This window comes from Accipiter gentilis, chromosome 15 (genome assembly GCF_929443795.1).
Source record: "Accipiter gentilis chromosome 15, bAccGen1.1, whole genome shotgun sequence".
NCBI classification, from domain to species: Eukaryota; Metazoa; Chordata; class Aves; order Accipitriformes; family Accipitridae; genus Astur; species Astur gentilis.
The window spans coordinates 5,716,624-5,744,078 of NC_064894.1; the positions used below are offsets into that span (position 1 = coordinate 5,716,624).

The 27,455-nt window shown below is 39.8% G+C and overlaps 1 protein-coding gene across 1 annotated transcript in view; it reads left to right on the forward strand.

The window, feature by feature from the left end:
• KCNQ5 (potassium voltage-gated channel subfamily Q member 5) overlaps window positions 1-27,455 on the forward strand; it is a 285,555-nt gene that overhangs the window by 22,644 nt on the left and 235,456 nt on the right. The gene's annotated exons all lie outside the window — the stretch shown is intronic.

The following is a 27,455-nucleotide window of genomic DNA, read 5'->3' on the forward strand; positions in this document are numbered from 1 at the left end:
CCCATAAGCAGCAGAATTAATAAAACGTGGCATTATGTTTCTGGATTTATTTCCTGTTTTGGTGCCTTAGGATGACCGGAGCTCAGTCTGACGCTTTTTCTTCAGCTGCGGCACATTGCAGGCTTCTCTCCCGTGCGTTTCTGATGTGCAGCGAGAGCTGTGTCATCGTGTCCTGCACCTTTTCTTTGGCGCAGGATTTGCACATAGTCTCTTTCCTCTGCCAGGTCGTTTATTTTCATTAAATATGTAAGAAGGTAACATTTCTGTGAATTCCCCCCGCTGTCAAGTCTGATCAAAATCAGGGGCCGGGTTGAAAAGTCGATTTGTGTTGAGGGGAGGCTGGAGCGGACGAGCGTGCACACAAGCCGCCCGATCGCAGAAGTCTTGTTTCGGTAAGAATCCGGCTCCAGTCCCACTGCCAGCCCATCTGTCGCTGAAGAGGACTAAACTGACACTATTCCCAGAAGCATACAGTAACGGTTCGAGTCTATGTGGCATTTTTTTGAGAATACGCTCAGTTTGTCCAGGGACAGCTGACTTAAATGAGGGATGGTAGTAACACCGATTTTCCTGTGCCATAAACGTGCGTTGTGCTTTGCAAGGAAAAGGCGAGTCCTCTGTCTCAAAGGTTAACCTAAGTAAAATGCAAATCACAACATATTAAAATTGGCTTGTCACTTAGGCGTCACCCAAGGTCATTCCAACGTGAACAAGCCCAGCGTTCATGTTGAATGAGAATTTTCCTGGAAAGGTAAATGTTAGGTACCCCCCCACGCCTGTTGCTTAATCCCTGTGGACAAAAGGTGATGAATATGAAGATGAGAAATCACACCCTTTTTCTTTTACCAGCCCGGAGGGATGTTGATGTTAAGCAATGATAGCGCTTTCCACATAGTTGCCAGCATTTAGAAGTGTTATCCAAAGAAAACTCCCTAAATAAACTGGGTGCCTGCTGGGCTGCAAGGAGTGAATAAACAGAGCGGGGCTCCCAAAAAAGCAGAGTGCAGGGCACTGCGTGGACCAGCCCAGAGGTACGGGGTGGATGGAGGAGCCGTAGGGGAAAGGGGCTTTGCACCTTCAAAAGCTTCCAGAAATGCTCTTACTCCTTAGGGAGCTGATGCAATCCTGCTGGGGGAAGTACATTAAATTAGATTGGACAGATACTCGAGACTGTGTGGAAAACAGAAAAAACACTAAATATACTCAGTATTTTGTATAGTAAGAGTAAAAGAACACTTGCACGTGGGGTTTTTTCCCCTCTACCCCTTTGTCTTTCACAGCAAAAGCATAAGCATCCTACTTTTTTGTTACTAAATAGTATCTTCTTTTTATTGATTGGGAAAATGAGGCTTTATTAGTCTTGAATGGAGACTTTCCCTTGGGTAGCTGTTCTGTAGAATAACAGTTTAGTTGTTAGTGTTTGAACTCTGCTGAATAAATTGGTTTGGAGTAAATGATTTTAGTTTTAAATCAGCATGTTTTAATATCAAGTGGTTTAGAGTGACTTTGCTGATCTGCACTACGCAGAAAATGCAATATCCTGCTTCAGCAGAATAACATGTAGTCATATCGCTCCATTAAATTTTCATCAAGGCTCTACACATTGTTGTTAATTATTATAGTGTCATTCACAATGTTGGTGGCAAAAAAACCACATGTTCGTAGCAAAGAAGGTTCCAACCAAAGTGACTTTGTTTTTCATTTCATGGCTTTCAGGAGAATGTTGATTTTAAACTCTCTTGTTTTCTACTGCTGATTTGTAACTGTAACTGAGAAATACTTTTTCTTTCATGGTTTTGGGTTTTTTTTCCCCAGCTTTAGCTCCAGCGGGTTCAAAACTAAACTCTCGGTTAGGGTGTACAGAACTAGCGACAGCTTTACAAAAATACATATAAAAGCAATGGATAGGATTAAAATTACTCGTCTGAAATAAGAGGCACACATCAATAATCCAGAATGACCAAATGCCTTAGAAAAAACGTGCTTAATGTTAGGTACGCAGTCTAGCTGATTCGCGGGAACGGAGAGAGTGTATGTGAGCATACACTGTGTATATGTATATAAACTAATGCAATTCGAAACTTGGTAGGTAATTTAAACAAAAGACTTGCTTGGCATAATTCACCTACCTGAAGTTCAAAAAAGCAGCAGTACTTTTGCTGCATCCCACCTACGTGTGCTGAACGCCGGGGAAATCGGCAACGCGGGAAGGCGCGTCCCCCTTCAGGCTTCCTCGTTTGGGTGTCACCTGTTCGATGGCTAAAGGTTGTCTCTGTCAGATGCACTACATGATACCTGTTTCTGGGCATGTGTCTACATCACAAAACCCGCCGTATTATTTGTCACTAGTTGGCAGGATGGGTAAAAGCTCTAGGCGGAGAGGTTAAGAACCGAAGTTCTATGAAAGCTGAATTGCCATTTTCTTCAAGAAAAGGTCATTGAAAAGCTTGGAGGGAAAGGAGGCTCTTGGAAAGAGATGCTTGTACTGGTTTTGGTTGATTTTTGTGGGTTTCCCCTCCCCCTAAAGAAAGAACATCATTGCATGTCTAAAACGAAGAAGAAAACCAAGCAACTAAGAACGAATGCTTAGCATTCCTTTTTATTCTACATACACTTTCCTTGTCATTTTCAGAAGAGACTATTGGCATTTTAACGGTTGCCAGTGAGTAGCATTTTAGAGATACTAAAGAAAATAAATTAATGACAGAGCATCCATTATTTAATCAAGAATTATTTGCTAGATACTGATGACTTCTGAAGGACAAGAACAGTTTCTGAAAGACACAAGTAAATGCCATATCTTTTATCAGCAGTAAATGTGCAAGAAGTTAAAGTCTGTGTCCCTTTCACGTTTCTAAGATTTGTAGAGTTGTAAACATTCTAGCAAAATTGCAGAATGCCAACAGAATCCTATTAAAAATATTATTATAAAGTTCTTTATAAAAACTTTTTTCCTATTTATGTTTTTATTGGCTCTCTGTAGGATATGGGTTCATAACCCAGTCATAATCAGTTCCACTCTGAAATTAGAAATGGGAATGAAGCCACTTTTCCACAAGTTAGAGAGTAAACGCTGGGTTTGTGCCAGCAAAAATGCAACTAATAATGGTTATTCTTAAAGACATGAAGTACAAGAGGTGATGTATAAAAATGGTTATCTTGATGAAATGTGATAAGTTATTAAAAATATATTGTCAATGAATGCAGTTCATTTCTATCTGTACCTGTAAAGTAAAAAATAAGCGTTTTGCCCATTTATTTTAAAATATTTTAAATACTGTAAACATACGCCAATATAATCTATATTGACAGTTAACGTTTTTTATTCTTCTACCTCTGGAAATTTCCAGGGATTATTTAATGTTGTGGACTTTTAAAGCAGTTTAAACTGAAAACAAATAGAAAGAATTGTGGAGCAGCCATTAATTATTTCTTAGAATTCATGTGTTTTTTCTTCTTGGAATAAAAACGTGGGATTTAAGGGAACTGGAAAATCAGACGAAGATGAGAATTCCTATCTTAACATGCCAAAATGTGATCTTATGGGTGTGCCTAATTTTGTTAGAATAAGTTGTGTTTGCATGTTCAGGTTCCTCGTGTAGACAATATGGACAGAAATACTCCAAGCTGGTTGTGTCGTAGAGAGGGAAATGATGAGAAATTTGAAACAAGTGATTTTATTTGAGTTGCAATGCAAGTTGGAAATGAAAGACCAAGTGTAATTAGTGTATGAATTTCTGTGCATTACTGAACTGGGAGGTATGCTGTGTGGAGGACCTTTCTAGTAGGTTTTTCACAAGCTTGTCACCCCAACGTGCAGGTTATTGAGGAAGGGGTTTGGTGGTGCCCTGGCCAGGGACATTGTTCTCTGTTGGTTCCCTGTGAGCCTCTATGGCAGCAAGACACCTTTGAAGGAGTCAAGGGCCAGAGGTGATAGTTTTTACACCGTAAAAGATGAAAGAAGTCGTTCCCATCTCCATGGAGCTATCTGAGATTCATGGGTGTCTCAACGGGCTGGAGCGTTGAGGGACCCAAACCCAAACTCCAGCAAGGGGACTGAAAATGAACTCCCTTAAGGTGAAACTCTTGCGGTTTCCGTTACAATCCTTCATAGAAGGATAATTGCTGTGGGACCCTGGGAAAGAAGTGATGTCCATGTTTTAATCTATGAGGATTAATGCCATAGATAGAAGAAAACATTCGCTCTCAAGCATCGCAAGGTAAATCAGTCATTAGGAGAATAGTGTGATTTGAGCTAAATTTTTGAACTGAATTATGTATGCTGAAATACTTGCAACCCTTATGTTTTTAATATCTGAAAAGTGTATACCAGAACCAAAAACACTGTTTAGAGAGTCTAGTTTATAGCATATTCATCAGTGGGGATTATGGAGACAATGATTTAAAAATTGTAAATAGAAGGAAATGGACAGACTGTTGCATAGTTCTTGGATATAATTTGTGTATCTTTGGAGCATAGATCCCAGTCAGATGCAAAAAGACTTGTTCAAACAAAGTCATAGTGCCAGTTAGTAATTCATATATATATATATATATATATATATATATGTATCAACAAAAAGTAATGTTAGGTGATGTCAGAGGAAAAATTGTCTTTGTGGCACACTGTATTTTGCAATAACCAAGCTACGCTCACATTGGATATGTGACAGACTTTCGGTTTTATTTCTCTTGGCTATTCTGGTCCTTTGGCAAACTTGATCAAAGAATTTGTTTCAGAATAGTCAACAGAACCGCAGGAGTTGAGATGGACTGTGAGTCTTTATTAGGTAACAGCTAAATCTGTTTCAAGAAGGTTTGAACTGAGATTACAGATCTGACTCAAAGCTCCAAGCATGCCGAATGTGGCAAAACAAGGAAAAGAAGGTCAGTTTGATTAAAAACGTGATGTTTGTTGCAATTACAGCAGTTGACTATCAAGTACCGGAACAGTGGCTATTTGAGACAGCAGATGTGTGCTCTTGGTAGACACGCTGAATTCAGATAAAGTTGTTAATTGACAACTAGCAAATAGCTGTGCTGAGGCAGAGTGATGTTGTGCATGGTGCTTTGGCTTGGTTTTATTTCGCTCCTTTATCAGCAGTAAGTGCTGGTTTGCATTGCACGGTGCAGCGTGATGCGCCTCACCTTCCTTGCTTGCTGGTGGGATCTCTTCTTGCTACTTCTCCTAAGTGGCTGCATTTCATGGTAATGTTCTTTACTGAACACGGTAAAGTCAGTTCACCTCAGTAACATTTAAGACCTTTTTGAGTATGGTCTACTTTTTGTCATAGCATAACTTTTCATATATTCTAGGCATGTTTTCTCTTTTGAAGCATTTTGTGTTAAGTCTTGTACCAAAACCACTGTAGCTGTTCTCTTGCTCAGAAAGCCATGCGTTGAGTTTTATGCTTCTCAACAGGGACCACAGTGACTATATGCATTTTTTCCACACTCATTCATATTTGCAACCCTGGATTTTTATACCCACCACATGTTTTCTGTGGGCATGTCTCAATCCCTTCACTCCTCCCCCAGTTTCACTGCCTGATGTGCTTTTCTGCCTCCCTGTTTTCTTTCCTTTCTTATATTCACCAAGGGCATCTCTTTTTCCTCTTAACGACTCTCACCTTTTTCTTTCCACCTTATTTTCAGGGTATCAGCATCAGTAGGCAGCGCTTGGGTATTTTGCATGTCATTTAGTGCCATCTGTGCCAGCAATGCTGGCTTTTATATGCTTCACGTGGCTGAGAAGAGACCTGCTATATGGGTGTTGTGGGTATCCACTGAATCCCAGGCATCTGCTGCAGGAATATCTAAATACCAGGGAAGAAATTGGAGGTGGCCATGATGATGAGCAGACAAAGCGTGTTGCTAGAGAGCGGCGTAAAGGTCAGGCAAACTCAGCCGGTCCATCGCCAAGAAAACGGAGATAGTTACTCTTAAAGACCATGGTGACTGATTGTCCTCTCCCTCAACTCGTTTACGCTGTGTGCTTGGGTGAGCACTTCTCTGTAGCTCGTTGTTAAGTATAGTGGTATTTAGCAATAATTGGAAGCAGCGACTGTCGATGTAAGGGAGACGTTAGCGGCACTGTCAGCACGGCCGCCGGTCCTGTACCTCTGGCAGCACATTTGTTCAGCCACGTTGAACCCTGTTTCAAAAAATAAAACGAGCTTTGAAGTACGTCCTGCTAATTTGTTTAGTATCTGCTAAATTTGAACTTGATGCTCTATTCTGAATAACCAAATGGCACAAATCGGCAAATGATTTACAACCGGACCTTGCTGTGTTTTGTGCTTCTTCAGTAGCATGTCCCTGTATTCTGCTCTGTCAGTTCACCTTGCTGCTTAGTGTGGAAGCTTTCCTGCCTGGTATGTTCTATGGCACGGAAACAAAATCCGGATAAATCCCTGCTCTAGGAGACCAGACAGTCTGATTTTCTTCTGTTGTTCGTGTTTATGTCGTCACCCAAGTCTTACTCTGTGTTTGTGCGTGGGGGTGCACATGCACATGCGTCAGCTGCTTTTTCTGTATTTTCGGGGTGGATTTGTAGCACTTGGCATAGCGTGGCCTTCGTGAAAGCTTGCTTTAGTTGTGTCTGAACCCACACAAACGTGTGTTCCCTGTTTTACAAGCTAGCATTTAGGAAATATCAACTATTTTAAAATGGTAAGTTCTTCTGAATGGTCAGGAAAAAGATGCAAGGATGTAAATTCCTAGTTCATATTATCAGCTTACCATGCTGAAGGTGTCTTCTTATGAGACTGGTGACCTGATGAGAAAAGGGAATGGATTCTCACCACAGAAGGTCACCGGGGTATTCTAGTTTAGAAGATAATTTCAGAACTTGACGACAAAAATTCTGAAGGACAAAAACATCTCTGAACTCACAGAAATAGGTCTACTAGTTTCATATCCTAAAGCAAATTTTAATTCAGGTTTCTTCTGTGTTTTATACAATACTCCTTTTTTCAGCTAATAGACATTTTTAAATAGTGTTTATACCTCTGTTATACTTCTGGTTGTCCTACACCTTGCCTTATGTTTCTGCTAAAATGAAGGGCAGAATGACATTTTTTCTGGGTTATTAGGAAAAGAAGGTGTTACATGTTATGAAACCTTAGAGCAATTGTTTGGTAAAGTACAGTAGTTTCTTAAGGAGCAATAAAATACAACATTTGCAATTATGGAAAGAATACTTAGGGACGATGTTTTGAAAGAACTGTCTTGCGGTTCGCTTCCTCTAAACAGACTTTTCTTGTTTTGTTTCTGCTTGTTACATACATGAAGTTTAGACAAAACAGTTCTACGCAGAGATCGTTTCCTTCTGACCAGGGTGATTTCTTAGCTCTCCAAATACACGTTTTTGCATTGCTTGAATTCACTCTGAACACCATGGCAGCCTCAGAATAGACCTGAAGTTCCCCTGTAAGCAGCGGTCCCCGAGTCGTCACAGCAATAATTCAGTCTCGGTGACAATACCAAGCCATCCCCCCAGTTTCCAGCAAGACAGTAATTTCCAGTTTCTGTCCCAGATACGAGGGGTGCCGGGGTACGGCCGATGTCTCCCGCTCTCCTCCTTCACAGCTCCCAGTGCCGTTTTCCCTCTCCTGTAGCTAAATCCCCTTTTTGCCCCAGTATCTTGTGGTCCCGGCTTTCACCCAGCGAGCGTGCGGAGCTTCCCAGACTGACTGTTCTCCACGGGCACCCACGGGAGAGCTCCCGAAACCGCCGAGGAAATGGCTGGAGTGCATTTTGGGGCTCTTTTGGTGAAGTTGTCCTTCTACACTTGTTGCATGTACGCCGAGTTAGGACCTAATTAAACGCTGCATTCTTCCACTGCTCTTTTCCCTTTTGGATATTTAAAAATAAACCAGAACGAAATGCTGACATTTAAGTTCTTGGTCAGCTCTGCAACTGGAGAGTAAGCACTGCCTTTATTTGCAAGTGAAACTTCCACGAGTTGTGGAAACAGGACTCCCGGCAACGTTTTGCTGTACCACATCTCCCTAAATGACAGGCAACAAGAGGTAGGTAGCCAGAAAGTATGTGCAGACTTCAGGCATTTTGAGGCTGACATTTCCAAAAAAAGAAAAAAATACAAACTTGACACTGGAGACAAGGATATGCGGCACTTGTCTAGCGTTTTCATTTGGGATTGATGAGCTGAAGTCAACACATTACTGCCTGCAACTTGCAGAGAAATTTAACCATCTGTACTCCCCTGTTTCTATAGATTGCACCTGGAGCCCAAAAGACGTAACGGGAGCACCGATGAGGGTTCAGGATGTTGTTTAACATTTTGATTTGCAAAGCAAACTTTGGGCATCACATCCTACAATCACATCGAGAAGGTTTTATTTCAGCAGCGATCCACACCTGGTTTGAAAAAAAGCACTTAATACCAAGGACTGGCACAAAAATATTATTGAAAGTACAGTATAATGCTGGTGTAGAAAAAAAAAAACAAACCACGAATGAAAGTTTTGTGCTAAGTTGTTTCAATTTATTATTAATACTTGAGATACATCATGGATTTTTCACTGTGCAATCTGTATTAACTACTTTGTTAGAAAGGGCTTTCTACTGCTAACGACTCAAACCTTGTAGTCCCCAGTTCATACAAGAAGTTCTACTCAAATCAGAAAATAGTGTGGGAGTAAGGGTGCTCCTGTGAGTTTGGCTTTGCAGAACTGAGCTTTAATTGTTTGCAGTCTGTAGGTGTTCAGCTTACTCAAGTTTGCTTGAAGAGCTGTGGTGTCCTTGTGGTACACGTTCATCTTTGTCTCCTTTATTGACGAATATACGTATATTCTGGATTTATGGCTTGCTGCAGACTTCTCAGACTTTGTGGGAGTGATTTTTAGGAAAAAGATTAATATTTGGTGGTTCAGTGAAGGTAAACAGGCTGAGGTTCTTAAAAGTGAAGTTAGACTGAAAATGAGATAAATGCTATAGTTAAACAAAAGGTAAATCTTTGATGTCACGCTTGTGCAGCACATCTGCAGTTGCAGTGACACTTGGAAGGCTTTGCTGAGGGATGGGTAAGAAGTTGAAACCTTAGGAAGAGTGGATTGAAAGCTTAGGCTTTCTGTGTGATGCACTGGGAAAAACTTGGGGAAAAAAAAAAAGCTGAGTGGGCTGAGATTTTTTTTTTGGAAGAAAAGGCTTCTCATATATATGATGTGGCAAGCCTATGAGAAAGATGCTTAATGTCACTTTATATTTTATATGCTTTCCTTTGGAGTTATTTATTTGCATTCTCTCATTTTAGCAGAGAGATATGGAGCGGGGGGAGACATAAATGTTCTCAGGACTGGAGATGCCTGTGAATTGTGATAATGTGCGAACAGTCCTTAACACTTCACTGTCTGTTTCTGTATTCAGAAATGATGAATTCCGTTGTGTGTTGTTGTACGTATGGCTCAGTTGTAATGCAGCATAAACTTAAGGGCAATGAATGCTCTTTCTCTTTTCTAACTGTAGGTCGAGTCGGTATCATTGCCTCGTCTCAGATTTGCCTAGTGTTTCTGATCCATGTCTCAAGGATGTGTTTTCAGTCATATTTTTTAGATGTGGGCCATGCTAGCAGAGATTTTTTTTCTAACCGCATGTTTCCTTTCACCTGAGTTATTTTGAAAAACATCCATTAAAACATTCCAGCATGCTTAAAAAAAAAAAAACAAAACAAAAAAAGAAAGAGAAGCAAACACAGATGCTTTTGTTTACATTTAGCTACTAGAAATAAATGAAAACAAGTAACGAGGAAAGAAGCTGTCAGAGTTGCTTTAGAGCAGAGGTTTGCCGTTGTAGATGGCTCTGGCCTTTGGGACGGACCCTGTGTCGATACCTGCTGGCGTTTGTTGACATCGGAAGCCTTCGAAAAGCAGATTAGACAGTCGCAGGTCGATTTGGCCGGGTTAGCGTCTCCGGGATGTGCCGGCCGGGGCCGAAGAAGGCTTTCTGGATCTCGCCGCGGTGGCTGGATGCCGGCTTCGGCGGAGGAGTGGGTGTTCGGCAGGGCTGGGACGTCTGCGTTGGGGATCGTTGGGAAGGGACCCGAACCTTGGTAGGAGCAAGGCGTCTCTTCCCCCACTCTTCTTGTGAAGGTCCTCCTGCCTTTTTTCCGTAGCCTAGAGCTACAGCTTGCCTTTAGACATTTGCCTCATGGCGAGGACGTAGCTGTGAAATGATGTTTGCGCCTGGAGTTCTTTCACCGAAATTAATTACCAAAGGTAATTTTGGGGGGGTTTTTTGATCCATCGTGAGATAACCAAAGAAAAAGGGGCTAACCTGTCTGCGGACCTTAATGTCGTGTTAGGGTAAAGGCGATGCCAATGGCATTTGCACATGTCTACCTTGGCTCGGGTTCTTAATTAATTAATAGTGCAGTGATGTTATGAGGTTGGCTGGACTTCTTTCCCTTTCCTGCACTTCCTCTGGCACGAGAGCTTTTCCCTTCACATTTCTTCGGGTGAGATGTTGCATTTCCTTCAAATCTCAAGTCTGTAGCGGGGTCCAGGCTGATGTATTTAACTGGATTTTGAGCCTCTGCCTTTCCTCCCTTGGGTATGAGTGACGCATGATACTGGCCCTCTTGAAACAAATTAATGTAACAAAATCATTTCAATCGTTCAATGATTTAAACAAATAATTTAACAACAATGAGCATACATTGCGCATTCATAGTTCCCATCTAAATTAGACCGTGGCCTAATTAAGATAAATTGGCTTTTCTCTCTATTTACAGGAATTAGACTGAGTGAGGTTTTGTTCTCCCTAGCAAAACGTGGATGCTCCCAGGCTCGCGTGGCTGTTTCCATCCACTCCGACTGACCCTGCTCGAGCTGATTGATTTCTGTTTGCCACCACGGCAGGGTAATAGCAATAAGGACGCTTCTTCTGACCCGACCCGATGAGAGAGGCTGAGGATTAACCACTTCGGTGCTGGCAGAAGGGGCCTTGCTGCCTCTTTCGCTGGGCGGGGGGATCTGCAGCGCTGTGGGGAAATACTCATTTGGCGACAGATCCAGCGGCAGTATTAGTAATTTGCTAATAAGAATACCCTAGTTCATGCCATGGAAGTGTATGGAGTTTTGGAAGAGGCACATCTTAAATGTTAGTATTATTAATATTAAATTTGATCTGTCTAAGATGATTCTGTGGGTCTGCTTGGTTACGCAGGTGATGTGAGGAAAGCCATCTGCTTCTGAACAAGGTGAGGAACAAGTTTTCTCCCCGCTGCCTTGCTTGCTAGCAGGCACTAAATGAACACCTAAGGTGTGGTGAATTACGCGTGTCCTCAACCTTACGTTGCTGAGGGACAGGGAAGCCTGCTCATTTGCTTTACTACATCTCTGCTTTCTTCTTTTTCCTCATTTTGCCATTTACTGTTGCCAAAAGGAGAGGATGAGAGTGCAGAGTTGGGAGCTATTTGGGTCACTGTGACTGTGCTTGCAGCACATTGGGTAGTTAATGGGTAAGAATTAATTCGAATTACCTCCTTTCCAGCTGCCTGCTGACTTGAATCTCATTTCCCCTCAGCATTCGCATCAGTCCTTTTATTTTATTTTTTTTTCCTTCCCTCGGCTTTCAGAAAGGTGCTTCCTAAATGACTATTTAAACAGGCCCTTTGTGGATACGTGAGTGAACTTAGACATTGTCTGGAGAAAGCAGCTGGGTTAAACTGGAACCCCGAGATACACCCGGGGAGCTTTCCTCCTCCAAAGGCACCTGTTAAGGTTCTTCTCACTTTTTGGTTGCTGCTGATCACACAGAAACGTAACTCCTGTATAACAGGCATTAATATCATTGCCTGCCTTTGTGGCTAGTTTTATACGACCACAGTTGCCTAAAACCTTTGACCCCTATGAAGACATGCACACCATAAATTTTAACCATGCCAGAATTAATATCCTGCGTTAAAATTAGCCAAGAACATGTTGAACAAAGCCACCCCGAAGAAATGTGGCGCTTTCAGTCGGCTCACATTTTCAATAACATACTTGAACTGCCAGAACATTAGCATACTTGTAAAATTTGAGGTTAACAGTGTTTGTAAAAATTTGTATTGCTTTGCATCAGTTGCTGAGCTGGAGCACACAAACATTATTTTAAATAAACAATTTCACATGCCGCTGGGAATTTTATGAAAATCTTTTAGCAACTCCTGTTTACACATGTAAATTGTAGTTCTTTCTCACGCACATGTGAAATACGACCTGGGCATTGCATCCTTTTACTGCACATCTTCAAGCTCTTAAATGTGTTTGAAGGGTAGATGTTTTCAGAAAAGATACATATCATTTTTAAACAACAGAAATCAAGATTTCAGTGTGAAATATTGCTATTTCTCAGTTTTTACCACCAAAGCGCACAGGCTAAAAATAAAACTGCTGGCAAGTACTTAACTACAATAGCATAAGGAAGTGTCTCCAGAATAAATAAATAAAACAGCCTTTAGCTAAAGCATTGGAGTAAAATGAATATGTAATTCATCTGGGAAGCCACATATTTGGAAGGTGGTATGCTATGGCTGGGCTGTCCAATTTATCAAGGCAAAACATTTTGCTGAATGTTGCTTGGAACTGCTCTGGAAGCCCTTATGATACCGCATTTTCCACTGCGCAGAGGCCATTAAAACTAAATTACTTGGAAAAAGAGTAGCCACTAAATTATGGATGTATTAGCACCTACACGGGCAGTAGTAAAGAATTCTAACTTGGTAAACAAATTAAAAAAATTTTAAGCAAAAATTAACTATAAGACCCTTTATATACTAGGATGTCTCGGAGTAACCATGACAACAGTCTGGGCTTCGTGTTCGTTTGCTGTATCTGAGCATGTACATTTTTTTCTTAACTGAAAAAAGGCGTGTGAGGGACTACTGTATGAGCACTAGGAAAAATAACTATGCTCTTGTTAACTTACAGGTGACAATAGAGATATATCACCGTAGGTATATTCTTATGCTTATCGACCAAGTTATTTTATGGGTTTTTTCCCTGTCAGTGTCCGAACTATTTCTTACTCATAGTGTCGTATCCCACTGACAAACTACAAAATGTATACTTTCCCAATATCATTAGATGTTAAATCAAATATTTTTAGAACTGCAGTTTTTCCTTCAATTCCATGAATGTTACGACCAACAAATTAGATCTAAACTACGTAAGTATAAATGTTGGGTTTTTAACACCAAAAAAAAAATGGATATGGGCTGTGTTTTGTTCTGTTTATAATTACAAGGAGAAATTTTAAGTTAAAATAAAAAGGACTGTCTTCTATGACAAATGCATATATTTTTCAGCAGATATCTGAATTTTAAAAAAACCCCTTTGTATAAGAGTGAACATTGATAAATCATCTGTACTATATCCAAAGATAGTGAAACTAATCTACCTTCTAGGATAAATATTTTTATTTTTGCTTATAGAAAAGTAACAAAACAGCAATAGCAGAAGTGCATGTTGAACCTCTGGCCATCAGGCTGACAAAAGTGTCGGGACACACTTTCAATGAAAAGGTGATGTGGTGGCCTGGAGGAACCAAACGAAATGCCCCAGCCCGTTGCGCAGCCTGTATGATACAGGACCTACAGCAGACTTAACGCCTTCTGCCTGGCAGCACAGGGCCATAAAGCATAAGAATCAGTAAATTCAATCCCATAAAACAAATGTTTTGTGGCCCTAGAGCATGAGAAGCCTTTCGCCATTTTGGCAAACTCTGCATAATAAATCTCTCGCTCTGGTTGGCAAATTATCAAAAACAATGTCCTACAAGTTGAAAAATTCACCAGATTATTCCTTTACTATGATGTGAAGTTTTTTCCATTACTAATGAATTAAGTATTAAACTCAAAACAACTCTGACTTCACTGTCCAATCTGGAGTACACATTTCTCTGCGAGCAAGCAGCAAGAATACATTCTTTTTTCTTTTTCTTTCTCTTTTCCCCCTTCTTTATCCAAAGGAGCGGGGAAGGGAAAAAAAAAAAAACCCAACACAATAGCCAGTGCAGTAACAAAGGCTGTGTTTTGATGATTTTTGATATTTTACTTATATTAAGGAACCACTATCATATAGACAAAGAAAACCTCTGGTTAGAGGACATGCTAAAGACACATACGTAAGTGGTCACATACCAAAAGTGGTGAGTTTTATACCTCTAACTTCATGCTTCAAGTTTTGCTTTTTCAAGCCGTATGTCTGCTTAGAGTGGTATAAATGCAAACAGAATTTGTTCCCGTATTTCAAGCAAGAGCTTAAAGATAGAATTATCACTGGTTAAATGTTTATTTTTTAATATTTTTTTTTCATTCTCTGGACTAATTACAATTTATACATACTTTCTATGTATTGGTTTGTTTCTATGTTTTTTCACCTTTTGCACATAATATTTCCATTGTGTATCTATATTTTTATTAAACACACAACCTGTGATGTTTCATAAAGTTCAAAGTTGAGTAAGTTTTTTTGTAGGCTCCCTAACCATAGCATTATAAATTCTGGCTTGTTGTGACTACATTTGTGTGACCTTTTTTTGACCAGTAGTCAAAACATCATCCTGAAGCTATTTGCAGATATGTCCCTGATTTGATGAGTTGTTGCATCAAACAGGTTTGTTAGTATTAGATTCAAACAGTCACCAAGGATGAATGGTTGTGGTCTCTGGTTAGCTGGATTTCTATCCCTGTATTTTCCTGGAGTGAACTTTAAGCTACAAATTTACAAAGCGTTTTGGGGGAGGTTTTCTGTCTCTTCTCTGCACCTTTACATTTTGTATAAATTATTATCCGTCAATGGAAACTGTCATGTCCTTCTTCCTGGGTAGATCTGTTGATCTGTTTATCAGTAATTTTTTAAGTATTTTGTGTAATATGGAGCTGCTCCAGATGCTACTTTTGCCTCTGCTGACTGGTAGGGCATTCACTCTGACTTTGGGGAAGCTCGAGCTTAACATCCAGTATCTTCCCTGAGGGGTCTAGCCACAGAGCTAGTGCACAGTTGGGAAACTATTACCATTTTATCCTCATTTTACAAACCTAGTCTTTAATTGCCCCAGGTATTTTCATTTTCCATGTGTGCAGAAACAGAAATTGTTGGGGTGTTTTTGTTGTTCAGCTTGGAAATAACTTAAAATATTGCTTCTCTGTCTTTGAGTGAAGAGCCAGAAGATTTTTTCCAGTTGACCCCACAAGAGACGGTCATTGACTGAAATCAGAGAGGGAAACTGAAGCTGTTTATGGAATATGCCTTCCTAGCTTCAGCTTATCATTTCAAATTGTGAAGTATCTGCCTGAATACTACTTTTGCACCCTTTATTCTGGGCCACTTTCATAGCGACCATCCTGGTTTCGTGGCCTGACTCCATAAGACATATAATTTCAGTGAAGCGCACCAACCCAGAACAAAATATCATGTACGTGCCTTTTTAATGTTTGCAATGACAAAAGCACTTTGTCTGCTCTGCTTCTGGAAGGTATCCTGAAAAATGGGAATTAATAAATGGATCAAATCCTTGCGAGAGGTCCAATTTTGGCCAAACAAATTGACATTAATAATCATTAATGTCATACTAATGTCGTCCTAGCTCTAATTAGGTCCTGCTGTGCTATGTGATATGTGCCTGTAATAATAGAAAATATGATAGTGTTTCGCTTCCTCCCACTTGCCAGCAACGCGGACAGCTATGTTTATATGAAATCAGCCCTACTGAACGTGAGGTCTTTGATAAATACGGCAGTTTCTTTGTGCGTACGCGGCAGACTCACGTAACCGGCTTTTTATCATCGGCGTGCGATCTGAGGTAAGCCCGGCTGTCACAGTGAAATAGTTTTGAGATGTTTACGAGCGGTTTTGCTCTGAAGCGTAGCCCAGAAGGCTGGGGATTTGTTGCCCTTTCTGCAGGTGCTGGGGGGGTGTTACCGCTGCCAGCATTTGGCTGCCGGGGGGGTTATTTGCCATTTGATACGTCTGTTCAGTGGGGCCTTCTGCCTCCAACAGGCATTAAAAAATTTGCATAACCCCCAAATCCTTACTTCTTAGCACAGTGTGTTGTGTGAGAGTTTGTCCTGTGTCTGTGTGGTATTTCTGGTTAAGTCTTACTAGGCAGATGATCTAAATATAATTGTTATAACTGTGTTAGAACAGACTTATTACAGACTTGTAAAACTTGTCGAGAATTGAGCAAGCAGTACGGTTCCCCTTAGCTGGATTTTTTTCTCTCCGGTAAGGACTATATGTCCTTCTAGGTTACGTATTTGGGGAGGGTGATAATTACTGCCGTATCTGTCAGCAGTGTTGCAGTGCTTTGATAAAAGGCTATTCTGCTCACAATCAAACGACTAAGAAGTTATTTTTGGCTTTGTTTATGGAAAAAAGACATTTTGTGAGATTATAGTTGGAGTCTGTGGAGCAAAAAAGACGAATAGTTTCTTGGCATCGTAACTTAGAAGCAGGCAGAAGAGGGCCGCTGAGATCTTCAGTCAGCATGGGGAGCTGGGGCTCTGGTTTGAAGATGCAAACGTCCGTACGCAAATCCTCATCATGCTTGTGCATCGTTAAAAATTAACACCTTTTACATACTGTTCTACGTGAGGATGAAGCATCACATTGGAAACTGAGTGCTTCGACCATCATTATTGCTTCACAGCGTTGCAGGATTGTTCTTCCTTTATTTATTCCCAACCGAATTGACATAATACGTCGCGTCAGGAATGAGGACTCCCCATTCGGGACAGAAAATTTAGTGCGGTATTATTAACAGTTGTGATAATTTAAATTTAAAAAGGTGTTAGTCTGTGGGTTGCAGAAGTGGGGTGGTTTTAAGCAAAAAAGGTCTTAGAAAGACAAAATGAGACGGGAGAAAATACAGTGCCAGCCACAAAGCTGGACTTGATGGGGTACAAGAGGAGCATAGTTTGCCCAAATGCTATTTCAGGAATAGATGATAGTCAGATTCATCCGTGCAAATGGAGCTAAGGCTTATCCTCAGTGTCCGGTAGCCTCTTAATGCCAATATATTAATGGCAGTACCCACTAACAGAAAGATAATCTCTGTCAAGAAAGTCTTCAGCTAGTTTCAGGCTGCAGTAAACTTGAAATTATTATGAAATTGGAACTTTTTTAGCATTTAAACAAACTTCAGACCAAAAGAAGTGGCTTGCTTTTTCATGGCAAATAGAGCTCAATTTATTGTCTAGTTAGTAAGTTTTCTCTATACATAGTACAGTACCCTTATGCATAGAATATACATAGACTCCTCTGCTGTTTGGTACAATGCTGGAAAGCTGGGAAGCTATAGGATTCACACCATACCCACATCTTTTTCAGGAGGTGGATATAATGTCTGTCTGTATACGTGTGTTGTGGTGTATAACAATTCGAACCGGTTTTCTCTATTCAAGTAAGGTTGTGTTTTTTTTTTTTTTCTGTAAAGTTTTTCCTCCTGTTTAAAATTGTGACATATCAGTCAACATTTACTTTGATAGACTATTTATATTTTCTTTCAAAAATGTTTAAGTGCTACAAATTTTAGAGCTAGCATGTTTGACATACCACCAAATGTGAAAATTTCTGGCTTAACCTCTCTGTACTAGTCTCTAGCCTGTTCTGTGGATAAAGAAATAGTATTTGCAGCTTGTTCAGTTCAATAGCTAAAGAGATTAATTTGGCATTGAAATGCAGTTGCATTCTCTCCAATTTTATATATAAAAAATGCATCTCTTTCAAATTTGTTAAAGGTGATCATCAGGAGTTTCAGCTCATTTAGCTGCAAATAAGACTTCCTTTTGATTTGTAGATCATTTTCCTAAACTGTGTTTTAATAATCTTGGGGAAGGAGGAGACCATGTCTGTGTGTGTAAAACCAGAGGTCTGATAAACATACATAGCTATTTTTAGAACATTATTTCTATATTTCATTATTTTAGTTTCCATCTGAATGCAGTTTGACACAAATTACTGAAAAAAATTACTGTTTCACTGTTTCATAAATTAAAATGCAAAATGTCAGCAAATGAATAAATTTTCTGATACAAAGCTGTGTAAATATGTTTTCATTTATGTATACTTCCTGTGTGTGTGAAAATATATATAATCTGTGTAGCCTCCTGGCTAGCAAGAAGTAGTGCCAAAAAGTTGTGGTTAATTGGAAACCAACAGGATTTAGTAGGTAACAATCAAGAAAATAGGTCCTTCCTCAGGAAACAAAATGAAAGAGCAAATATTCAAGAAACTATTTTAATAAATTCAAATAAAGGTTTCTTATTAATTCAAAATCATGCTCTTTTCAGTTATTAAACTCAGTTCTTTAAATTGATCCACTAATGTTGTGTTACCTTTAACACTTTCATTATAACCTGCAAGGAAAACATTCAGAGTAAAAATAAGAGCATTAGATGTGGTATTGAAGCTCTTCTCTATTTGACTTTCCTGAAAAGTAATTGTTTCAAAAGCATCACAGACAAAATCTGAGCTTTTGGATAAGCTCAGCTCTTTCCAGCTTTTTGCATTGACTCTGAGCATTAGACTCTTTTGATAAAAGGCAAATCCCAACAAGAAAACAAAAGTGTTTTCTTCACCTCCTGTGCAATTTGGCTCAGACCTCTGGAGAGAGAGAGAACAGATTCTTTGCCCTTTTTTACACAGATTGGTTTGTGCCCATAGGTATGAGTTAGTGTCATGAGAAGGGGAGACCTCATTGAATCAAGGCAAGGCTATTTTCCAATAAAACTTTTGCTTTCTTAGCAGCTCAGTGTTTAAGGACTAACACTGGTAGATATATTCTTAAGTTTAAAGGAACAACAAGAAGGAAACTGTTCAGTAATCTAAAACAAACTTTGAAAAAGGCAGGTCAAAGCAGCAAATGTTTGCATAAAAAAGAAACGTCTGCACAATGGGAGTGGAGTATGCCTTGATAAGGTCCGAAGAAGCAGTCTACACTTTCAATCCAGCAGTTCACACGGGCAAAAGTTTGCCTTAGACTTACCTGTTCATATTAATAAGAATCCAGAACTTGTATATGTAAATGTGTTTTATTTCCCTTCCTAGACATGGACTGAATTGATTTCCATCCACCGAGGTTTTAATAATTCTGCACCAGTGCAGAGATGTAATGTGAAGATGTTAGCCCTTACACCTGTGCTTTTGTAGTGCTTTGACACCTGTAGCAGAGGCTCTGTCCTGGCTACCCTGGGATTTTCTTAAGGATTATGGGATACAGTTTTATAGTATATAACACTGTGTTAGTTTAGGGTGTTGTCAGGAATTTGTAAACAGATTTACAGAAATACATTTATCTATCACATACGTTTGTTTATAATATACATGTGATTTAGCTATCACAGATATGATTTATCAATTGGAACAAGATAAATGAGCATTCACTAAAAGTCAGTATGAAGGTCAATCAGAAGCACAAATGTGTTTCTAATTAGGAAAAAAACTCAAAAGGATAGTATTCCAGAAGCAGATTCTTCTCAACTGATAGTAGAAAATCATAATACTAAGTAAAAACCCCATTGGTCATTCTTTTAATGAAATAGCCGTATGGAATCAGCCTAGTTTTATCTACTGTAATTTCCAATCTCCCAGTACAGGCCAGTAATGGATTCGTAAAGGGTGAAGGAGCCGAGGTCTTCCTTGATGCCTGCCCTGGTACCCGCCTCGACTTCTGATAGGGAAGGGTTCGGGGCTTTCTGAACTGGAAGCTGAATTCTTCCTGTTGTGCTCAGTAGACCCAAAGCATATTCCACTGCATAGTTTCACTCTGTGTCCCTAATTTTTGAGCTACGAGAAATAGTAAATGTTTTCTTTTCACTTCATGATTGTGTAGACATCCCCACTTTAGTCAGTTTTTTTTTCCCCACCCGAAAGACCAGTGGTCTGTTATCATACAAACTCCACTGTATTATCTCTCTTTGCTCTTTTTCGACACAAAAAGAAGAAATGTGAATCCCCATGTCTGAATTTTTACAAGTGGTCGTTGATTAAGTTTCACCAGGGAAAAGTGCACTAGGCTACAAGAGCTAGTATTTATTGCTGATCACAAGTGGGTAGAAATATAGCTTACTAATTTTATCCTAATGCACTTGAGAGGGAAGAAATCCAGGCAGTGAAAATAAAAGCATCACATGTCCTCCATTATTTGCTTATGGAAGTAATAATACACAGTAGATGGTATTGCAAACATGAACTGATCCTTTTTCCATTGAAATCAATGTCAGTTGATTAACTTCAGTAGAAGCAGGTTATGCCCAAATGCTAAATATCACGTGTGCGTTTCTTTCTTGTGAAACAAATAACTGCATGTCCTGATTCTATTTTTATAAATGCAAATTAAAATAAAAAAATAGCAGTTGATATTTTTGCTGAGCAATGTTGACCTACGCATGCTTGGTCAGTAATTGCAGTGCTGCTCACTGACTAAAGCTGTTTCCTTGAGAGAAAGCAATTTTTAAATTATATTTTCCCATGTACTTCTGATAAGTATAAATAAGAAGCTCCTGTCTTTCAATCTAACTGCTCCTGACAAAAGCAAAGCCAAGGAGAAAGGATGGGTCTGGCAGTTTAACTTCAATTGTTATCCATGATTAAGTGTTATCTGAAGTATCCAAAAGCGAGAATAAATGTAAAGGGTGTTTCTGGAGTTGCCTTGTTTTGAAATTCCCAGGTCCCGTATATAAAGAGTCGGGAATGTGTTTATGTGATCCTCGTAAGCCGGTTAAAAGAATAATATCCATCTGGGCTTTCAACTTACATTTCAAGAGAATTTCAGAGGAGATAGCAGGCGTTTTCCTGAGGTGAACCCACGCTTACGCCGGCTTTGGAGCGGGCATTACGTCCGCTGGCATTAGGCGCTGGGCTGGGCTGTGGGTGTCTGGGTGGGAGGCACTCATCCTGCGCACCCGTAACAGCCAGCGGAGAGGAGTAGGCACTAGGGTGCAGTTCATCTGGCCCGCTTTAGACCTCCAGTTTCTAACGAGATGAGCTGCCTTCTAAAAGTACCGGCTTTTCTACACTGATTTTAAGGGCCAGGTGGCAGGTTCGGCAGTATCTGTCTTTTGTCAGATGAACCTCACGCTGGAAGCTGCTATGGTGTAGAGTTGTTTCTCCTGTGCTATTGGCTCGTTCTGCCTTGGCAACGTTTTCAAGGCCACCAGGTGCGTAACTGACGACAAAACTTAATTGTACCAAACCCACCGTCATTAAAGGAGGGGTTGGTTTTTTTCCTGATCCTGGGAGATTTTGCTTCAGATGATGCAAACCAAGCAAAGGTCTCACTCCCAGCCTTGGCAGAAGATAGTCAAAGTCTGCTCTGCTTTTCCTGGCTTTATGGACACTCACATGTTGTGTCTGCAGAAAGCACCACTGCTCTGCAAGTCGACAGGCTGGGTCTGAGATAACTCCTATATCAACTCTTTTACCATTTTCGTTTGCTGTAGGAGCCGTTTTTAATTCGGCGTTTGTATTGCTTGGTCACAGGACTACTTTGTCTAAACTCGGCACGTATAGCACACATAGGTCTCAGCCGACGAGAAGGGCGAGATGCAGCGTGTGAGTATGTATGGACACTGATGTGTCTCAAACGCACGAGATGTAAAACCTGTGTCATTGTTCCTAGCTTTTGTAATTAGACTGTGTGGTTTCTTCTTGTTTAAATTAGGATAGTATGCATCTCATACATCCTCGAGGCTTCTTCCAAGTGGATGTGCTTCTTGAAATGCAACGCCCTTGCATCTGTTTTTTAAGGGAGCACCAGTATGTCATTTTTTAGGGGGTTTTCCCCTAGTCATGTCACATAATAATTTTTTAAAAAAACCCTAGTCTCTCTTTGACATTTGAACTCTGCAAATAAAAGCAGGCCCTTTATTGAACATTTTTCAGGCTTAAGAGCCGCTGCCTTGCATTTGCTTTGCAGTTGACCCTTTAGTCCTGTTTTGAGTTATCAGATGAAAATAAGGTTTCCCTTCAGAGGTTGGTTGCCAGGGGTAACTGGCACTGACGCCAAAAGATGAATACTCTACCTACTTAGGATAATGCCTACTTTGTGAGCTAAATAAAGAGCTAAATTGCAGAGAAGGAAGTTGGATAAATGTGAAATATCAAGGGAGAAAAAACAAGATTATTAGGGGCACAGAATTCAGAAAGGTTTATTGCCTTTTGCGCCAGTAATGGTCTGGTACACAGATCCTGTACGCTGCTCGGCAGCCAGGCGCTTGGCTCTCTCGGTCCTGCTGATCCATTGAACAGTATCTATACTTTTACCTCTGCCTGAATAATATATAGAACTGTGGAAATGAGAGGCAGGGAGGCGGAATAGTTCACATGAAGTAATTGCTTTGCATTTTACAAAGGAACGATGGTTACTGAGATTGCAAGAAGTTTAATAGTTTGAGCTTGAGGTTGAGAGGCTCAGCTGCTGCTGGGGGAGTTACTGTTGGAATTCAGAATTTCTCAGCAAAATTCATGCATAGTTTGTGTAAACAAAGGAGAAAAACCTCTCTGTATCTAATATTGTGTAACGGAAGGAAATTATTATTTTGATTTTTGATTCAAATGTGGAAGCAGTCTTCGTCCCTGTCCCCCAGAAAAGGTGCTTGTCCTTTTGGGATATGGCAGAAGGAAGCTTTCAAAAAGTTCAGTAATAATACTGAACGATATAAACTGAACCTGATGTCTACTGATCTTGTCATATTTGAGCAAAAGAAGATGAAAACACATCATCCACATCTTTTAAAATCAAAAGATGTAAGCTCTTGGTTTCTTACAGTTAGTTAACACACTGAATAATTTCTCAGTAACCGGGAGTTACGCCATATGCAGTTACATACACCGATGTGATTTTCAGAAACTGTGTTTCATGTGATATTGCTCTAAGAAATATAGCAAAAATTGGGGTGTGGACCTCTATAAGTGACTCGGTGGGCTGAGCAGTCAAGACTGTTCCTTATAAATCTGTTCTCTGCTGTGGCTGTTAGGAGTTCGCAGGCAGATCCAGTAGCTTGTTCATCAGATTTGTTCTGAAGATAGAAACCAGTTCTTCTTCTCCCAGCCAATGCACTGCTAATTTTACCAAAGAAAACAAATACAATTGTTTGACTAACCGGAGACCACAAACACTAAGATGGCTCAGACTACATTTATGCTGGAGCTTACATTTACATTGGAGATCTCTTCGTTGCTCTCTGCAAAGGCTGTCAACGCCCGTCACGGTTCTGGGAGGAGTTGGCAGCAAGATAGCAAACAAGCTGCTGCTTTCACTTTCCATCAGCTTTTATTGTTATAAACCCTTTCCACTCCAGAGGCAATAAAGAAGAGTCACACCATACACCGTAGAAGCATGGCCTAAAGATGACTCCGTCAGTGATACTTCAGTGAAATGCTGTGCGCTGAGTCCCCCCACCTAACGTCAAAAAAGGGGGCAGGAAGAAGTCTCTTCATTTCAAATGTGCATTTAGTGGGTTTTGTAGGCCCTGTAACACTCTGCTTTGTTTTGAGTACTTACTTGGGTTGTGGAGTGAGGGTCGAGCCTTCAGCGCGTTCACTGTGTCGGTGTCACGTCACACATGATGTAGGGGACTCGAGCCCAGGTAAGTACTGTTTTTAGTAACGGTGTAATTTCATGAAATTCTTTTGCTGTATCTCAGATAAGAAAAATAGCTTTGCATAACTAAAAAAAGATATAAGAATTAACTTAAGGATATACTTGGGCACTCTCAACGATCCTGTGCTCCAGGGGTTACTCTGAAGTCACCAGCGGTGCTTTTCATCGGCAACGGAACGGCCAAGGCAACACATCCTTTTTCTCTGTGAACTTCACTTGCAGTTCGTGCTCGTCAGAACAGAACTCAAATTCTCCACCTACAAAACCATCTGATAGATTGGAAATGTCTACCTTTAAAAAAAGCGAAACATACCATTCTTTGCCATGTACCACACAGAATAGTAGAAGAGCCTCCTGGCTTGTTTTCCTGTGCAAATCGTCCTCAGAAGCAGAGCCCCCGCTGTGGAAGGTACTGCCAGAAGAGACAAGGCAAAGCCTGTGATTGACTGTTTCTCATTTCTAACTGCTACATGATTTTGCACAGCAGGCTTTTCCAGGGAAGTTCCAGGATTGATAGCTAAATGTATGTACTTATGCTTAAAATAGACACTAACCACATGTAAGTAAGAATTCATAATTCACTCAGGACTTTACAACTTATTCATCCACGTAATGACACTATTTGGGATGCCGAAACAAAATTCAGAAGGTGAGAGAGTGGTAACTGTAGAAAGTCAGTTTTCTGGACTTTTCATGGATTGAGGTGAAATTGTAGCAATCATCCAGAATCCCTTACCAGTTTTTGCAGTATAGACAACACTTTAGTCACTGCAGTTTAAACCTTTCTTAAGCTTATACTTGTGCACACTGAAAAGTTGACTTACTTTGTATCTTAATTAAAAACAACTGTACATCTAGAATGTTTTCAATAGAAAAGGGTCTCCTCCAGTTTCATGTGTCAAAATGTTCAACGTTTTTCTGACGTTTTAATTTTGATCTTATCTTTGTAAACTGATGATCTAAGGAAAATACCTTTAGCTGTAAAGTTATATCAAATGTCTGTGGATCTCATGGAGGGACCGTGATTTCTTACAGTTGTCAGCAGGTTTCTAATGTACTGAAATATTAGATAATTATCAAAGTTGAATATGCTGTCAATGTCTAGTGGAAACAAATGCCAAATGGCCTGTTATCTTCTTGATATTATCAATGCAATGTGCCTGTGTAGACTTTCTTATTCACTGTATACTAAAAAAAATTCATAGTTATTTGTAATTCTAATTTTGCATTCTTTTAACTTCTTTTTTTACTTCACTATCTTTCATCTTAACCATACAGCTCCATAAACTCTGCTTAACAGCTTTTTGGAAAGGAATGACGGCTAAAATCATGCATTGCGGGACTATTTTACTTCTATTTTTTACACTCTTTTACTAGAGAGACCTTAAGGTCCTAAAGCAACAATTAAGATCATCTAGTCCTCTTGTACAATTAGTGATGGCCATGCATGATGAATACATGAATGAAGGCATCTTCTGGTTGAACTAGATGACACCTTGCACAAGGATGTTCCAAAATGAAGCTATTTTTAGGGTTAGAAACAGACATCTAACTTGAAGCTGGAATTTCTTTGTTGCTAGTTCATATGCATTTGCTTTTGTGCCAACCGTGTTCCTTTGTGTCTTGTCCCTCCTCCCTCACTGCCCCCAGCGTATCCGTACCTATGGATCATACTCCATTTGGCTTGTTTTTGCTGTGCCAAAACAGCCGTTGTCTCTTACCCTCCTCATATAAGAGGTTCTCAGGTGTTTTTTGGAAAAGATTGACTAGGTTTCTCCATTGTATTCCAGATAAGCCTCTCACCTACGCTTCTTGCTGCTTACTTCTCTGTCTTTATGGGGGATGCTACTGAGGCTGTTAATTTCTCCGTCATACACGGACATACACAAGGCCATGCTGGTCAGACCAGAGATACATTACCTATGATTGCCAGCATGCACAGGTATGGGAAGATGATGTCCTGTGCTCCAGTGACCTGCAGCTGTGCCTCAGCGGGGAGCTTCATTGACAAATACTCTAATTGTACTCTGAAGCTCTTTGTACTTCGGCATTCAAATCTCTTCCAGCATTAGATTCTTCAGCTTGATGTTGCTTGTTGTCGGCACTTACATCTCTAGAAGTACTAGATGTGGTATTTCTTTCAATGAGTGTCTCTAGTGGTTAAGAGTTCGGGAGTTGAATAACACAAGGTTAGATTTATTACAGTATAAAAGTGCATGCTTCTGATTAGTTAAATATTCACATGAGAACGTTGACCTCTAGGATTCACTCCAGTCAATGTTAGTGGTAAATTTTGTAGCATGGTGCTGATTTATATTCAAGTAAGTCCAAAAGAATTTTGTACGCATAAGTAAAGTCCAGTGTGGGTTTACACTGCTCCTAACGACAACAGTGAGTGTTACAGGGCATGTGTTAAGACATGACTGTGCTAGTAAAACACGAGCAAAATATCACTATTAATGCAGCCTTTGAAATGAGATTATTTTCTGATGTATTTTAGGCAAACACTGAGGTGGGATCAGCTCACCAGTCAGAAGTTGGGTATCTGGACTTAAGATGTCTACCTTAGACCAGCAAGACTCAGCAACTAAAGGTTGTATGTTAATCTATGGAGAGGAAAAAAAGGCACTTTGAGAGGCAAAGATATCGTAACTATCGTCTTTGGTATTCATTTTAGGACAGGATAAAGTGCTCTTTTCAGGCACCCAACTCTTTCAATCAGGTATGAGATAAATCAGTTTGACTATCCTTTTTACGAGTATATGTGTGTACATGCAGCAGGAGATGAGGACTGGACTTTGGTTGGTGCAAGGCCAACAAGGAAAGCAAAGTTGTTTTTAAAGGCTGGTGAAGCCTTCTTGAAGTAAAAAACCTGTTGTGATTTTTATAAAACACAATTCCACGTGTGATGATGGCAGCTTCCTTTATGGAACTGTCAAGGGGGTTTTTATACTGGAGTATAACTGAGTATAACAAAACTTAATTCCTGTAACTTAATTAGCCATCCTTTGAGATGCTAAAATAATCAGTGAGCCATACTTATTTATGCAGACATCTTAGACATTTGAAAATAGTGCAGGGCAGCCATATGAACTTTTTCTTCTCTTGCAATTTATACGTGCTTTCTATTGGATGTTATATGAAGATTTCTTAGATTAACTTTATGAACCTAAATATTTAAAAAGATTCAGGACAAGAAATCTGTATGGGCTGTACAAAACAGAAAAAGGTGATTTCACAACCGTGAGTATTGAAAATTCAGCTTTGAAAATGCATAAAAGCATTTTGTCCTATTTTTTCCATTTTGATAATGTAGCTTTTAAAAATGTTTTAATATTATAAGCTCAGCAATGGAATGTCTTCTGCTGTTTATTGGTAGTCATGTTTTGCTATTCACAGTCAAGAGGGAGGAAGCACTTCTAAAAATGAGCAGTGGGTTTTTAGTGAGTTTGTGTGTATTGCTTGCAGTCTTTGTACTGAAAGACTAGTATGGCATAATTGCCATGGAAGTAAAAGTTCAGTAAAATTGTTAGATAAACAGCATCCTCTTAGAGAAAGTCATGTTATGGTATATGTCAGAATATTTGAAAATTACTATACAATTTACTATGTATTAACATGGAAAAAGATTCCCTGGAATTATGTTTTGTTGCCTATATTTCTATTTCCTCATAATTTTGCGAGTTAGAAAATTGCATTTTGCAAAAATGAGAAATGCTAAACATAGCATTAAGAAGCCTTACTTAGATGAAAAATAGCTGGAACCCTCATTATAATTCTATTGTGGTAATTCTGTGTGTGTGCTAATAGTCTTATTTGAGAATCAGTAACCTTTCCCAGTTTGT